This window comes from Oxyura jamaicensis, chromosome 1 (genome assembly GCF_011077185.1).
Source record: "Oxyura jamaicensis isolate SHBP4307 breed ruddy duck chromosome 1, BPBGC_Ojam_1.0, whole genome shotgun sequence".
NCBI lineage: Eukaryota > Metazoa > Chordata > Aves > Anseriformes > Anatidae > Oxyura > Oxyura jamaicensis.
Window position 1 is genome coordinate 2489224 of NC_048893.1, and position 15444 is coordinate 2504667.

Consider the following 15444-nt stretch of genomic DNA (forward strand, 5'->3'; position numbering starts at 1 on the left):
GTTTGCTGGGTGGGGGCCTCTAGTGTCTTCAGCAGTGGTTGAAGGAATGACTCGTCTGTCTTCTTCTTCCTCAGGAGGGTCCTGGTTGGTCTCACCCTAGAGAGTCCCCCATGGGGACTTCCCTTCCTTCCCGTCTTCATCAGGGCCTCGTTTCAGTGCTGAAGTTTGAGGGTTTATGATTTTCTCTCTAGAGTTAGATATCTGTGTATACACTGTGTGCGTGTATACACACAGACCTTGTGCATATATAACCGTATCCAAGTGCTGTGTAAACAGCCCCAGATGCTTTGCTGCAAAAAAAAGTTCTGTAAGTGATTGCTTCTCCACACTGATGTCTCTTTCCTCTATGTGCCCCTGGTGTATCTGGGGGAATAGCCTCTTGCTGGCTGTTTGCTCCTCTTCCAGCTCACATCCTCCTCCTTACAAACCCTTATATTTTGCTGCATCAAGGCAGGGGGCAAGGACAAACACTTTTTGTAGCAGGGGCAAAAATAGCTTTTCTTCCCCCGTGGAATTGGTGGTAGTTGGTTAATCTCTAAATTTCATGGAGACCTTTGTATTTCTTTGACAGATTCCTTTTTCTGATCACTGTGCTGACTACAAACATGTCAAAAAAAAAAAGAGCAACCACAAAGCTGGCAGCCTTTCTGCTTGAACTGAGAGAGGGGAGAAAAGTTCCTGGTCCCAGCTAAAAGGCAGGCAGGGAGTTATCCAGATTGTCTGTCCATCTCCCCATCTCCTATCTATCTATTTATCCATCCATCACATTACCATCATTCACGGGTAATAGTCCTAGTTATAGAAAACACAGATCTCTTCATTTCTTTCCATCGAATTAGAAATTTATACAGAAGAATTACCGGTGAGCTTGCTGCTGTACGGGTGCTGTAATAGATTTTTTTTATTGCACTTTCCATACGGAGCCTGCAAAAGCCCAGCCATCCCAGCGCTGCACTTACTTCATCAATTCTTGTGACTGCTAACGCTGACACCGTGCTGTTTGGCAGCCTCCATTAAGAATGGTTTGCCCCATGATATTAACAGGCAGTGAAGCTTTGTGCTGATGGATAAAGCGCGGTGTAAAACCCGATTGGAATCAATCAGAGTAATTGTCTGGATGTGTGGTGGTTAATAGGAAACGTCCTGCATATTATTGGCTGGTTTATACAGCGAAGGGATTAGCTTTCTGCTGCCTTTTGTGGCTCACGTCCTCCCCTGAGCCACTGGGGGAGGTGATGGATCTGCTGGGAGGCTCAGGACACTGTGCTGGCGTTGTGTCCCGTGTCAGACTAGGAGACACGGACTGGAGAAGAGCCACAGGTTTCGTATTTTAGTGACAATTCTTCCTTTATGGTCACTGCTAACAGCTGGAGAAAGGGCAGCAGCCAGCCTGCTTCGTGACTGATGCTAAGCCTAAGGCAGGGCTTTGGGAAGAAGTGTGCAGCAGGGACCAGGAGCAGGAGGAAATGGTCTCTGAGCCCTGATGTGCTGCAGACTCACCAACACAAGCTTGGATCCTCTCAGGCCAGCCTGCCTGACTATGCTGGGAAGAAACTGCAGAGAGATGCTGAGAGCCCTCAGCACCCAGCTTTGAGCCCAGCTCCCTCTCAGAGGCAGCCTGAGTGGACGGGATGCAATCAAACCCATGCACAGCACACTTTGATTCAGCCAGGGACCAGTACAACCCGCCCTGAAACACGCTGCACAAATGGGAGGACCCTGCAAGATGCCTCTCACCCCCCCAGGAGGACCTCAGCAGTGTCTGCACGATGAGACACTCCCTGATCAGGCAGTGCAGAAGTGAGCCAAACCCTTTATGGCTGCAGAAAGCAAGTGGATCATCGTGCCTGGAATATTTCCACCTCAAGTAGGAGCAACCTTTCTTTCCAGCATCCTTTTCATATGGGAAAGGCTTAAAGCACACACAGGTCTCAGCTTCCTGGTGTGAGCGGCTGGTCTTCCTGGGCATACTTGCTGAGGGCTCTCAGCTTTCTCCCCTAACATATAGATCAATCTACTGTTTTTTCTATTATTATTTTTTTCTCTGTTTTGGTGCATTTATTGTTCTTAAGTATAATAAATCTCCGCCATGCCATCCTGTAACACAGACAAGCATCACTTGCGTTTCAGGTGCAAGAGACTCACTCTTGCCCAAGGTCATGAGCATTGCCTTTAATTTAAATTCAGAGCTAGACACCTCTGCATCCCTGGAAAGAGAGCTTTCTTGCAGACACTGCTGCTGATGCTGGCAGTGCAGGCGGGAGGAGAGGGAGAGCAGGCTTTGGCTGGGAGAGTCCAGCTCCCCTTGGTGGTCAGAGCCCTGGGTACCACTTGAAGTGCAGCGGGCAGGGATCCTAATGAAAGAGCTTTTCAAGCCCTCGTTTCTCTCCTCGGTGAGTAGAATACTATTAACCTTTAAGGCAAAATTATATTTCGGGCCTCTGGGAAGCAGTAACATTTTACTGAGCTGCACTGGGGAATCAGGTAAACAATGTTAACTCTCTCCAGCCCCATTTCAGTGCCAGTTTGGGGCGGTTTTGTGTACATACCCTGCTGAACTGCTGAGCAGAGCTCTGTGCTCAGGAACCCCTTATTGCTGGAGATCAGTCATCCCTTGCTGAAATTCAGCCTGCGTGTCCCCAAATCTGTGTTCAATAACTAGTTTTCAGTTGAACCCATGAACCCAAAATCTCTGCGTGGTTATTTTGCCATTTCCCAGGCCCATGCAGCAATTGGGCAACAGCTCTGGCTTTTGGCATCTGAGGACATGGTTTGTTGAGATTCAGACCATAAGACACCATGGTCCTGGAGTGTAATTTCCACAGTTGTGGAAAAAGCTGCCATATGCAGCACTGCTATTACATGAGGTCCTGGAGGTGAACCCTGCTGACTCCACCTTGAACATCCAGATGTACGTAGAAGCTGTTGCTCCCAACAAATTGTTGCAGCTTTGATCGTCTAGAGGCCTTGGCCAAGTCCCATCCTGCACTTGGACAGTGTGTAAGGTCACAATATTTCAGACACAGGCTTAAAGACATGCACGTTTGGGTGTCAGGCTGAAACAGGCTGTTGCTATCTCTGAACTCCACCAAGCATCCACGTGTGCATTGCTCAGGAGCTTCTAAAGCTGTTGGAACCACTTCCCTGGGGGGAAATAAATAAATAAATAAATAAGACTTAAAGGTGAGATCCTTCCTTCCATTCCTTAAAATAAATAAATAAATAAATAAATATAATCCTTTCCTCCTTTCTCTTTCCCGGTGCTTTACTCCATCTCTAGCCCCACTTCCAGCCTGCCCAAGGCCAAGCACCGTGGGTCAGGCAGCCAGGAGTGGCGAGGGGGGCTGTGAACTGCTGAAGCCTTGGCAAGGAGAAAGCAGGAGCCACAATCCGAGGACAAAGTCAACACCTTGGGTGGAAAATTAAATCAGTGATGCAGCGTGAGCCAGAAAAGCAAGCAATGCAACAGCGGCAAAGCTGGCTTCCAAATTGAAATGTGTTTGCTGGGGATTGTCCATCAGCTTGGGGAGTTATTATTTCCATTTCTCTAGATATGAATTAATTTCTAGAGAACTTAATCACCCCCTCCCTTCTCCCTTCCGTATCCCCCTCTTCCCTTCTCCTTCTAATTTTCCACTTGACTGGGGATTCTCTGACAGTGAAAATTCAGGCTGGCTTAGAGGAGGTCCATGCAAGCTGCTCCATTAGACTGGATAATCTCATTGGAACCAGTGGCTTGAATAATAACACCTTCACCCCATGCGCTGCACGGGATTCACGCAATGCTTCACGGCTACAGGGACGGCTCAGTGGGGCCGGGAAGAGTGAGGATGAGGATGCTGCAGCCTGCCCCACCAGCTGATGTCCTCTTCCTGATTTACAACCCACCTGAGAGCATGAACACACCACGGGCTCTGTTTCTGCTTCCTGCTCTTTCCCTCAGTGCCAGAGTATCACTGGGCAACCAGCCTACAAGATGGCTTGTTTGAACCCAGCAGCATCCTGGTTGGATCTTTTTGGGTTGATCCTGAAGTTGATCCAAGTCCCGCAAGCCTCTTGCTCCTTGTGGCCGTTCCTGAACTCTTCTCCATCACAAATTATTGTGTTGGGAGTTGCGTCCTTATGTGTGGTTTGTGCACAAGAACCAACTCCACAAACCTGCGCTTGAATTCCCACTTTTTTTTTTTCCACATCCTCAACCCTTTCCCACACTGGATCCACCCTACCATGACTCCACATCCCATGTTGGAGAACATCTGGGCACTATCACAGCCAGAGATACCTTCCCCAAGTGATTCCCCACACATCCGCCAGCACAGCACAGCCACCCTGTGCACCCAACAGCCCCAAAAATTTCCTCCAGAACCCACAAGATTTTAAATGGAAGGAAACTAGGAAAATATGTGCGGGAGATGAACACCTAGAATGTATAATGAACAGCTCTATTGCCGTGCATCTGACAGCCCGGCCTGCTGGAGGTCATTCACACCGCCACAGCAATTTTTCAGCATTTAACCCATCCCTTCCAGCCACGCACGGCAGAGGGGAAATTCATACATCACATGCCGACAGCCTTTTCCTTGCAGCTGGGGATTTAGCTGGTCATTCCTAGAGCAGCCTGAAGTCCTGGTCCTCGTAATTCTTTGGGGTTAGCTCTAGGTGGACGCTTGCTTGCTATGGCCTTTAGCAGGTAAGGAGGCTTAGGTGGAAGGGGAACAAACCTGATCTCTGACTTCTTGGCTGGGGCAGTGAGACTGAGATGAGAAACATTCCCACTTTTTCCTGGATAGTCAGGATATGGCATACTTTGAGTCAGGATTTCAGTGTTATTTCAGTGTTATATCTGCATTGGGGTGAAATGCTATTTTAGGTATCTGGGAAGCTCTGCCTTTGACCAAAACCCTGGGTATCAGTAATGTGAGGATCTGAAAACAATCATATAAATGTATTTTCTCTTTAATTTATGGTTTGTGAGATGGTTAACTTAGATTTACATCCATCTCACTTCGTGCTTCTTCATTGCTCCAAAAAGATGAATGCTCTAGAGATGGGAAGGGGGCTTGAGACACAGTCTGGGTGCTGCTCTGCACAGGTGTCTGAATCCTTCAGACAGCAAATCCCTTTCCAGGGACTTCCCATCACGCTGAGAAAGCCAAGCCCAGGCTACAAGGTGTTTGGTCTGTTATTTTTTCCTTAGTGGAGCCGAACTGTCCATGCAGAGGTCCCAGCCCGAGCCACGGTACAGCCGGAGACCTCCTTTTGGAGCTGTGTGTGGGAACAAGGACTCGGTGTAATTCTGTCCGTGCTGCCCCGTGGTTTCTCAAGCTGTGGGTTGTACTGCTGCAGAGCACGGGGAAAAAGAACAAAAATGTGCCCAGAGGAAGGAACTGTCTCTGCCAGCAGCAAATAGCGGAGCTCCAGCTCACGTCACTGTCTGCTGGCTCTGCTGCCGGGGGACGTGGCAGATGGATGGATGCACATGGGCAGGAGGAGGAGGGAAGGAGCTGAGGAGTGACGTGAAGGAGGAGATGGTGGTGAAGGTCGAAAGGGAGCAGTGGGGACACAGAGGCTGGTTTGAGAAGCTCTGTGTGGTCCCTTGTCCCCTGAAGCTTTCCGGGTGGGACTTTTTTGGGTTGTGAGGTTTCTAGAGGTGAGGTGTTTTGTTTTTTTTTTGGTAATCGGTGCTCAAACCCAGCCAGTCCATCCTGTGGAAATATTTCTTTCCTTCTCGCTACGTTTTCGCAAGTCAGGACAGCAGATGCTAGCAGTGAAAGAGCAATTAAATGACATGCTGGCTGAGCCTGGCAGCGATTCAGTGCTGCGTAAGTGGGGGACCCCTTACGGTGCACTTCCCACGGCTCCCCAGACCTCCTTGAACACAGATGCTGCACTCCTTCTTTGCACTTTTCCTGCCCTATTTATCCTTAAAGTGGTGAGGCTGAAGAAGCACCAGCTCCTCCTACCCTTCTCTCAGGACTCTTGGGCCTCACAGTGGTCTTGGCAGTAGTTCACAGGGAAGTGTCAGGCCCGCAGACTTGGATTAGCCCTGATCTCTGTGTGAATTGGGCAAAACACTCCAGATTTTACCATTCCGGAGGCTTCGGCACCTCCCGTCATCTTCACCAGCAGATACTTGGCTCTTAAGCCATGGTGACAGGGAAAAGATGGAACACGTTTCTCCGGAGCTACCTGGGAGATGAGAGATGCTCCCACCAAGAATTCAGGGAAAAGCTTCCAAGGAATCCAAATCAGGCCATGAACAAAGAGCCTCAGCTCCTTTGAAAAAATTACTTTGCATCAGCCCTTGCTGAGGAGAGCTTGTAGGAGCGAGGGAGAGCGTAGGTGTTATCTACCCAGGTTCTCGGGAAGACACTCACAAATATTATTAACATGAATAGGAAGCACCATGATAGGATGCTCTCTGGGAAAAGTAATTTTGTTCATTAATTACTTGCCTTATCTAGCAACCTTGTTCCCTTTCTCGCTTTCTTCTTTTTTTAAAAAAAAATAAATTTCTTTAAAACGAATGTAAGTGAATTCAGGGCTGGAAAAGTTATTTCACTGCCTCCTCAGAGACAGGAGGAGAGCTGGTATTACTCAGGTAGCCTTCAGCCGAATCTTCAGGGGTTTTTCCATCTTCACTCGAAGCCCACTCTTTTATCGGCAGATGGCAAAGGATGGTTGCTGGCAGATCCCTGTGATTTCTTTCGTGTGGCCCACCTCAGCGCTCTGCATCAGCCCACACCTGTGCCTTTGGCTTCAGCCCTGGCTGCCGCTTGTGATTTTGTGCTCTGAGCTTCACCTCCTGCCTTTAGCTTCCAGGCTCGTGTTCTGCCTGGTTAATTCGGAAACAAGGGAGTCAGAGGGCTGTGGTTTCAGGGGTGGCAGAGCAGGGACCCTACAGCTTCTCAGAGGTCCTTTCCTGACGTCTTTGACCCTTGCAAGATGCTGGAAAGGGTCAGTGGATGAAGGCAGGTAGTACTCGCGCTCCCAGATGTCAAACATGAATGTTGTTTTTATTTTTTATTTATTTTTATTTTTTTGGTCTGTTTCTGCAGCAGGGAATCATTCTTTTTCCAGTGACCCGTGCATCCCCAGCACAATGGGAGCTAGGCACTGCTTCAAGGCAGTTTGCAGCGTCGGGTGGGAATTGGGAAATGCCAGCAGGGCAGCAGCAGGGGTTTCACTGGAAGCTAAAGACACCCAAAGACAATGAAACTCACCTAAAGTTGCCCCAGCTGAAATGCCACCATCACCTGCAGCCTGGGGCTGGTGCCCACCTGGAGTCCTGTCCCCAACTTGAAGCTGTTCAGCTCCATCCTTGACTGATACTGCAGAGCTTTGGGTATTTATTTATTTTTTATTACTATTTTTGAGGTGTTTCTGAACATGATGGCTGCCACATGGCTGGGAGGGGATGAACGAGGCTTTTCTGCAATGCTAAGCAGCACCAGCTGAGGGGTCTGTGTCCACATCACCTTCCGCAGTCCCCCTCCCTCTTTTCCACGCTCTCCTCCCCCGATGCCAGCCAACAATTTCCAATTATTCGTCGGACAAAAGCTCCAAGTTTCCAGGGATTTGCATGTGAAATGCTCCCGTTCATCTCAGGCTTGAATGAGCCATCAAAATGCTCGTCGGGGATCTCTCCTGCGGGCACACACACGTACACACAAATCGCTCGTCCGTGGCTGCACCCCAGCCCGTGTGGTCCTTGGGCCACCTCTGAAACAGGGACCTTTGTTCCCAGGATGGGACCGAGGAGCAGGTTGTGCATCCCAGGACGTCCCCAGGCAAGATTAGTGGTGCCAAGAAGATCTCTGGAAATTTGGGGAGGGGGATAAGGCGAGGAGAAGGAGCATGAAATCCCCCAAAGCACGGGGGGGAGGGATGCTGTTTATTGACTGCGTGGCTTTGTAGGGTGGGAGGTGGAGGAGCAAATCCCTTGCACCCACGCCCCTCAGGGCACCCAGGGTGGGCTTATTGAATTGCTTGGAGAGAGGGAGGAGCCCACCTGGGGACAGAGATAACGGGAGGGCGGCGGGATTGCCGTTCTGCAGCGTAAGCCGGCTGAGTTATCAGGGCAGAAATTCAGCTTCTATTACCATGCATTAGAATAGATTAGCAGGCAGAGCAATTAGCAGCCCCGCTCCGTTTGGCGAAGTGACAGGGCCGGCGGTGGCGGGCAGGAGGCACGCGGCAAGGAGCCGGCTTTTGGCAGGGCGGCCCAACGCCGCCCAAGGACGGAGGGGACTTGTGCTCCTTCGCCTCGGGGTTTGTCCCTGCTGGGCTCTGAGCCAGGCACCGAAAGGGGCAGGGATGGGAATGAGCCGTGGTTGTCGGTCGGAACGTTTCTGTGGCTCGTGGTCTCTGAAAAAAAATTGTCCAGGGGAAATGCAGAGCCTTTAAGGGGGGATTTCGGTTTCCTGGTGGTGGTTACCTTTTGAGGTTATGTTTTTCAGGTCTCATTACAACAGTTCACAGCCTTCTGAGGCTTCAAATACCATCAGTAAAACACCACCACCACTTCCCCAGGCCATCCCTTTTCCTTTTTATCACCCAGACCCGTTTTTTATGTCCAGAAAGCATCTTGGAGAAGAGAGCCTGTTGGGGGTTAGAGCCAGAGCCTAAAACAAGGGTCCGATTTCTTCCTCAGACTTCTAAATCACATATTCCCCTTGTGGCTCATCTCCTCCTGTAGGAAATCAGAGCAGTAGCTCCCTTTCCACCTTGCCATGCTTTCCAATCGAGCCATGCCCAAGCCGTGCTGAGCTCAGCAGGACCCTGGATGCAGATGAAGTAGCTGGAAAAGCTTCCCCTCTTCTCACTGCCAGGACAGGTTTCCCAGGAATGATCCTTGCCATGATTTCAGCTCTGTTTTCTCCTTTTTTTTTTTTTTTCTTTTTTTTTTTTTTTCCTCCTGCCTTTTAGTCCTGAATGGAGTATCCCGGGCAGCTGATAAAATTTAACTCCTTTGTGCCAAGGAGAGCTACATTTCAGTTCTCTTCTGGCAGGGATGGAGGGCAACCTGGAGGCCAGAAAGAATAGACAGGGAAGGATGACTGTTCACCACATCACCACGTAAAGTTTAAGGCCTGCGTCTCGACATTTATGGCATCCCTATTCTTAGGACCCCGAGGGAACCTGGAAATGTCAAAACACTGCTAAAACTGACCTTAAACTTTACATGTTGGTGGGACTGAATCTCCTTCCTTTTCGCAGCTCCGGCCACAAAATTGCTTTGGCTCCAGCGGAGGGAAAGGCAAATTTCAGCCGCTCCCTCCTTCCCTAGCCTTGCTCCCCCCTTGTGATGAAGCGATCTCAGGAGACACTAAACCGTGCACGTTGGTCAGACTTTTACTAAAACACACTTCTCATTGTGTCCCTTGTTCTCTTTAATTGCTCTGCTTCCTGTCTCAGTTGGGAAACCCCAAAACTTTTCCCCTAATAAAACTGAAGCTGTCATACTGCATCCCATCCTGAAAGAGGGACCAGACTAATTAGTCTGATTCTGACCTCCGCATTTCTGTGTCCTGCAGTCCCGTTCCCGGCCTCCTGTCCCCAACCCTGGCTGCAAAAGCCATTAGGAGGCTTTGCACTTGGCTTCCACCGAGCTCCCTCTGCTGACCACCTTGCAAAAGGCTTCGCAGACCTGGCTGGTGGCTCTCTGCGTGGACATCCCCACGGCTTTTGAGTAAGGACTTCAGGCACAGCAGGGTCTTGGGCCTGGTAGGACATCGAGGCGAGCATCCCGCGCTGGTCTGGGGATCGTGATCTGCCAGAAAGTGCCTGGTTTTGTGTGGAGAGAGGAAAACTGAGGTGATACGGCGATGCTGAAAGGCTCCTTGCTGCTTCCCAGGCTCTGCAGGATTTTTGAGGCATTGAACCAAAAGTGCTGGTGTGCAAGGCTGCGGGTTTGGGGAAACAGAGAGGCTGGGCTGGGAAATCTCAGATTGCCCTTGGAGAATAAATTTATTTCAACTAAAAGAGGTTTAGATTAGATATAAGGAGGAAATTCTTCGCTCTGAAGGCGGTGAGGCCCTGGCCCAGGCTGCCCAGAGGAGCTGTGGCTGCCCCATCCCTGGCAGTGCCCAAGGCCAGGCTGGATGGGGCTGGGGGCAGCCTGGGCTGGTGGAAGATATCTGAAATTAGATGATTTTTAAGGTCCCTTCCAACCCAAACCATACTCTGATTCTATGATAAGAAGCGTTGGAAGAAATGGAAAAATCCCTTTGTCGTGCTTCATCTTGCTCTGGGGCAGCTGGGACCATCTGGGCTTCTCAAGGATGGAGCGGGGTCTTCAATTTGGGGTTATGTCCCACCACTTGGGATAGCTGGTGGTTCGGGTTGTAAAGGGTTGGGGTGCTCTGACTCTGACCATGGGGGTGTTCACACTGGTCCTGCACATCTCTGTCCTCATCTCCTGCCCTCTCCCCATGTCCCCATCCATCCCCTCACCCAGGCCCATGTTCTTTTTCCTCATATCCCATTCTCTGTTGGGTTGAGCACAGTGTCCTTAGGAGACATATGGCAACCCTGGTGATGAGATTCAAGGAGACAGACAGCATGAGAAGAGGAGGAGGCAGGTCCCAAATACAGGGTGAATTTAAGGACATAAGCTGAAAATGAAGAGCAAATGGGTCCAAGCTGAAAACATGAAATGGGAAAGGAGTGAGGAGTGGGACAGGGGCAACATCTCTATGTTACATGCTCCACGCCATGACATAAAGCAATTATTAGGCTGGGGAATTGCAGAGAAGATGCAAACGGGGATGCCAGCATGGTCCTGTGTCCCAACAGACCATCCCATCCTGGACCAAGACCCTCTCCTTGCTGGCACAGCCAGGGTGGGTGCTGGTGCCTGGGTCAGTTCAGCGGTACTGGGGGAAGGCATGAGCAGAGGGTGCCTGTGATTATTCTGTCAAAAGGTGAGCGAGTCTGTCCCCTGCGGGAAATGTCACCGTTTGGAAGCTGAAAGGAAAGCTGAAATGTCAAAACCTTTTGCAAAACGGCGGTGCCCGCCAATTACCCGTTTGGAGGCGGTGGCAGGGTGTCATTTCGGGTTGCTGAGCAGACCCAAGTCATTGAACGTGGTGCTGCCTCACCCTCGGCATCAAGGAAGGAGCTTTGTGTCCCTCTTCCTGCCTGGGAGCCCACTTCCCTGCTCCCTGCTCACTTTATGAGTCTTGCGATGCAAGAACAATCAAAATACAGCCGCTGTGCACTGAGTTGTGAAGCTTCTAAAAAGAGAATTAATTTGTTTGGATTTCATTGGTGGGAATTTTTTGTTTTTCTTAGTAGTAAGTCTTTTTTTCTGAATAAAAATATTCTATAGTGCGCTAACAGCAATCTGTAAAAAAAAACAACAAAACCAAAATAACTGTTCTGAGTAGCAAATTCTGATCAGATCCAATCATCACTCTTTTGTCTAGAAAATTGTTTTAATTGACAAAATTGCATATCAGGCCTTTTCTATTGCCAGAAAACTGACAACATTTTTCTTTGTCTCATATTAGAAAAGTTAGGCGTTTAATCTGCTTCTGAAAAACTTAGAAAAGAAAACAGAATCAAAACTGTCTCCTGTTTCAGCAGCTCTGGGTATAAACAAGAAAGGCTCCATCAGGAGTAGGTGCTGTTTTTCTGACTGCACCATTTCCACCTCTCTCCTCCAAAAAAAAAAAAAAAAAAGAGAGAGAACAACAAAAAAGCCTTCTGGAAGCTTCCTCCTTGGGTTTCTCCTCCCAGGACTATCCGTCTCTGTCTATTTTGTCCACGCAGGGTGTCGATTAGGCTGGGCTCCAGCAGTGCCCACCAGCTCTGGCTGATGATGTGAATTAGCAGAACAAGCTCCCGGGACACAACGCGGCACCGCCACGGAGCAGCTGAGCTCTGGGCATCCCACGAGCCCAAAACGAGACTCGACGTGTGGTTTTATAAGGGTTTTGTATGGCACAGAAAATAATTACCACTAGAAAGGCCGAGCACAAGGGCCATTGTGTGTTTTGAATGCGTTTAGTTTGCCATCCCAAGTGATGCTGGCAGGGCTGGGCGTGAGGAAAAAGGGCACAACTCAGGGGGCTGAGGAGTTTGGCCCCAGTGAATGGCTGGGTGGGAGTGTGAAGACCTTGTAGTGTTGGTGTAGCATGTGTCTGCCTCATGGCGTAAGAGATGGGAGGTTGCAGAGCTGCGCAGGGGATCTGCATCAGGTGCCAAGAGCATCTGCAGCTCTGCCAGCCTCCAGGAGCCCTGCTGGGGAGGGACACCAGACTCACAGGATGAGGATGATGGTGTGTAGGACTGTGTGGGGAGGGTTCAGCAAGGATCAGGACCACACTGCGTTGGGCACGGAGGAGATAAAAGTACAGCCCAGAATGTAGAAAGGCCAGGATGAAAAATCTGTTTCCCACGTTGTGCATGGGGAAAGTAAAGGGCTGGCAGATGGACGAGTACCCCACCTGAGTCTTCATTTGTCTTGTCTAGCCAAGTACATGGAGCACCTAACATTATTAACATTATTACCCCATTATTAGCATTATTAACCCTCCTATCCACCACCCTAGAGGTGCTGGAATGAATCTGGGCTTGGTCAAACCAAGCCCTAGCAAGGCAGAGGAGCTCTTGGCACCTCACTGAAGATGTGGAATGTTTCTCCTTATGCTTCTGCACCAAATGCTTGCAGAACGTGACCCTGGAAGGTTGTTTTAGGTCTCAGTTTGCAGAGCTGGGCTTTAACCATGATCACTTGGGTCCCAAGCTGGATCCTACATGGCATCCTCAAGAGACCTGGGATTTACACTGCTCTCTGACACGTGTATATGCTTCCCTTTCCCATCCCTGAATGGGAATGTTTCAACCTCAGAGAGGTGTTGTGAAGATTAATTAGCTCCAGGCAAAGCCCTTTGAGATCCTCAGATGAGAGATGCTACAGAAGTGCAAAGTATTAATTTAACATTATTAAAATAATTGGTTAGTGGATGGTGAACAGAGGGCTGGTGTTAGCGGTGTTTATTCTTTAATGGGAGATGAGGAGGAAATAATATTCCTCATGGTTCAGTGGTAGGAATGGTTTCTCCGTGTTTGTACTAATGGGTTAGACAGCGGCAGGACACCTCCAGTTGTTAAAGATGCAGCTGATAATGAAATAGCAGGTGTTACTAAGATATACAGAGAGGTGTCACGTCTATACCATAATCTTATGCAAATAAGTCCGGGAGAGAAATATGCTCTTTTAGGTGTCTTAAGTGTAATGCGATGCCACCGGGTGGGAGTTACAGACCAGCTAATTACAGCATGAATAGCACCGAATTGGGTTATATGGCAGAGGAAAGTGATTTCAGCATATTGACAGGCCCAGCATGTTAAAGTTACTGATATTTTATTAAAGGGAAACAATTATTGGCTGTGCAAGGTACTCTTCTGCATAACCAGCAATAGAGAGAGGGCATGAGATAGAGCAGAGGAGCTCTTTTTTGGGGGCTGCAAGGTCCCCTCTAGGCAGCTGCCTTCAGCAGCTGGGGGCTTTGCCTTGCTGGTTTTGGCTTTTCAGCTGACACCATTCAGGGACTTTGAGAAACTGATGCTGGAGAGCAACCCTTCCTCTGCTCACCCTGAGACAATTTTCCCTGCTGTTTTCCCCCTCTCCTGTGGGAGGGTGTAACACTTTCTGGCAGTGCAGAAGAAGACTGGAGGGAGAAGATTCCTTTATGGCGGGTCTATGCCTTTTTCTGCTCCCCTGAAAATCCACCCAGCTTTGCCTCCGAAGAACCACAGCTGCAGATGCTGAGCAGACACCAGTGAGAGAATAGCGTGTGAACACATGGGATGCTCCACGTGCTCCGACTCAGGATAAAAAGGTGGTTCAGGAAAGGGAGAGGGGTGAAACCATGGGCATAAGGCTATGGAGAAGAGCCTCCATTACTCCTCCCCACATGGTCAAAGCTACAGGACACACTGGCAGGAGGCTTTATCCCTTTAATATTGATCTCGGCAGCAACTGGGATCAGTTACCTGGTTATTAGTTATGCTGCTGGCTCAAGGAGAGGGTTCGTGATGCTAACTTAAGGCCTTGAAACCCTCCAGTAACCCAGAGCCAGGCTTGGTTTGGTTCTGGCAGAGCTCCTCCAGTTGTCACATTCGGGCATCAGCCACAACCAGGTGATTTTTTTTTCTTTTCTCCTTTGTTTTAAATTGAGAAATCGCATTGAAAAAGTCAGACAGCCAAAGTCAAATGTTACAAAGTGGCAGAGCTGAGGTCATACACGGAAAAAAAAGAAATAATAATGTGTGATCCTGTAATTAAAGTCTGGCTCGCAGGGTGTCAGTGCGGGGAGCAGATTTAAGAATACGGGAACTGATCTCAGCCTGCCAGTACCTAATTCCTGAGAGCCTGACACTGCAACCTTAACTTCTTACTAAAACCAGGCTTAGTTTGGGGCAGTTTTTCATCATTTCATCATTTGTATGGTAATACACCTTTCAATAGACCTCAGGACTGTAGGATGCAGCAGTCTAATAGAGAGTGAGTCTTTGGTCTGAAGAGCTGCATGTTTTAAATGTCTGTGACCAGGAAACAGCAAAGTAAGATGATGGTTATCATATTGCAGCTTCGTGGTAGGGCTGGGAATACAAACCAGGTTCCTCGAAGCTTTGCCGATACCTATGTGTTGCTCTCCCATGTGCTGGATGTGTCTGCAACCTATTGTGCAGACACAATAACTCTTGGACAGAGCCTGCCCATTTAATTTTAGGAAACCCAGATGTTTCTGCCATGCAGCATTGTGAGAAGATAAACAGGAAGGGGCTGCACTGCTGAATTGGGGCACTTGCATTTTGACACCGAGCCCAAAAGAGTTCCCTTCCAAGCTGTCCTCGGGGGAGGAATCCCCACGCCCCACGGAGCTTTGATGGGATCGCTGTGTCTGTTTGTTTTGTGGAAGTGCTTCCCAAAATCTCAGGTCAGCGTTTTGCCGGGCCTTTCGTTCCATGCTAGGGGACTCACAGTTCTGAGAGCAGTTAATCGCCTACCCGCCTAGCCCTCTGGGGACTGCACGTTTAAAAATCCTGATCCAGCATGCGGCAGCACTAAAGGGGACTTAATGGTATGAAGGCTCCTAGGGAGCAGAGCGGGAGCTGCAATGCTGCTCTCCCTCTCCTGCAAAGCAAACCAAGAGCCTGCTGAGAACAGCAGAGATCTCCCTTTACGATTCCTGCCGCTGGAAACACCGAACTTTTCTGCAGCAGAAAGATGGAGCAATTTGAGTTTTAAATTGGGGTGTTCATTTTATCTAGCGTCAGCCCCCAGAGAGAAGCCAAACCGTAAAGTTTCAGTCCAGATCCCAAGCTTCATAACATTCAGGTTCAGCCGTGTATTGGGTTTGGTTTTGGGTGTCTTGCTTTATATTCCTGCCTGCAAATCCCCGTGTGTGTGTATGCAGCAAGGACGTCGAG

The 15444-nt window shown here is 49.2% G+C and overlaps 1 protein-coding gene across 2 annotated transcripts in view; it reads left to right on the forward strand.

Annotated features, from left to right (window-relative positions):
* PLXNA4 (plexin A4) overlaps window positions 1–15444 on the forward strand; it is a 407314-nt gene that overhangs the window by 279202 nt on the left and 112668 nt on the right. The window lies entirely within an intron of this gene.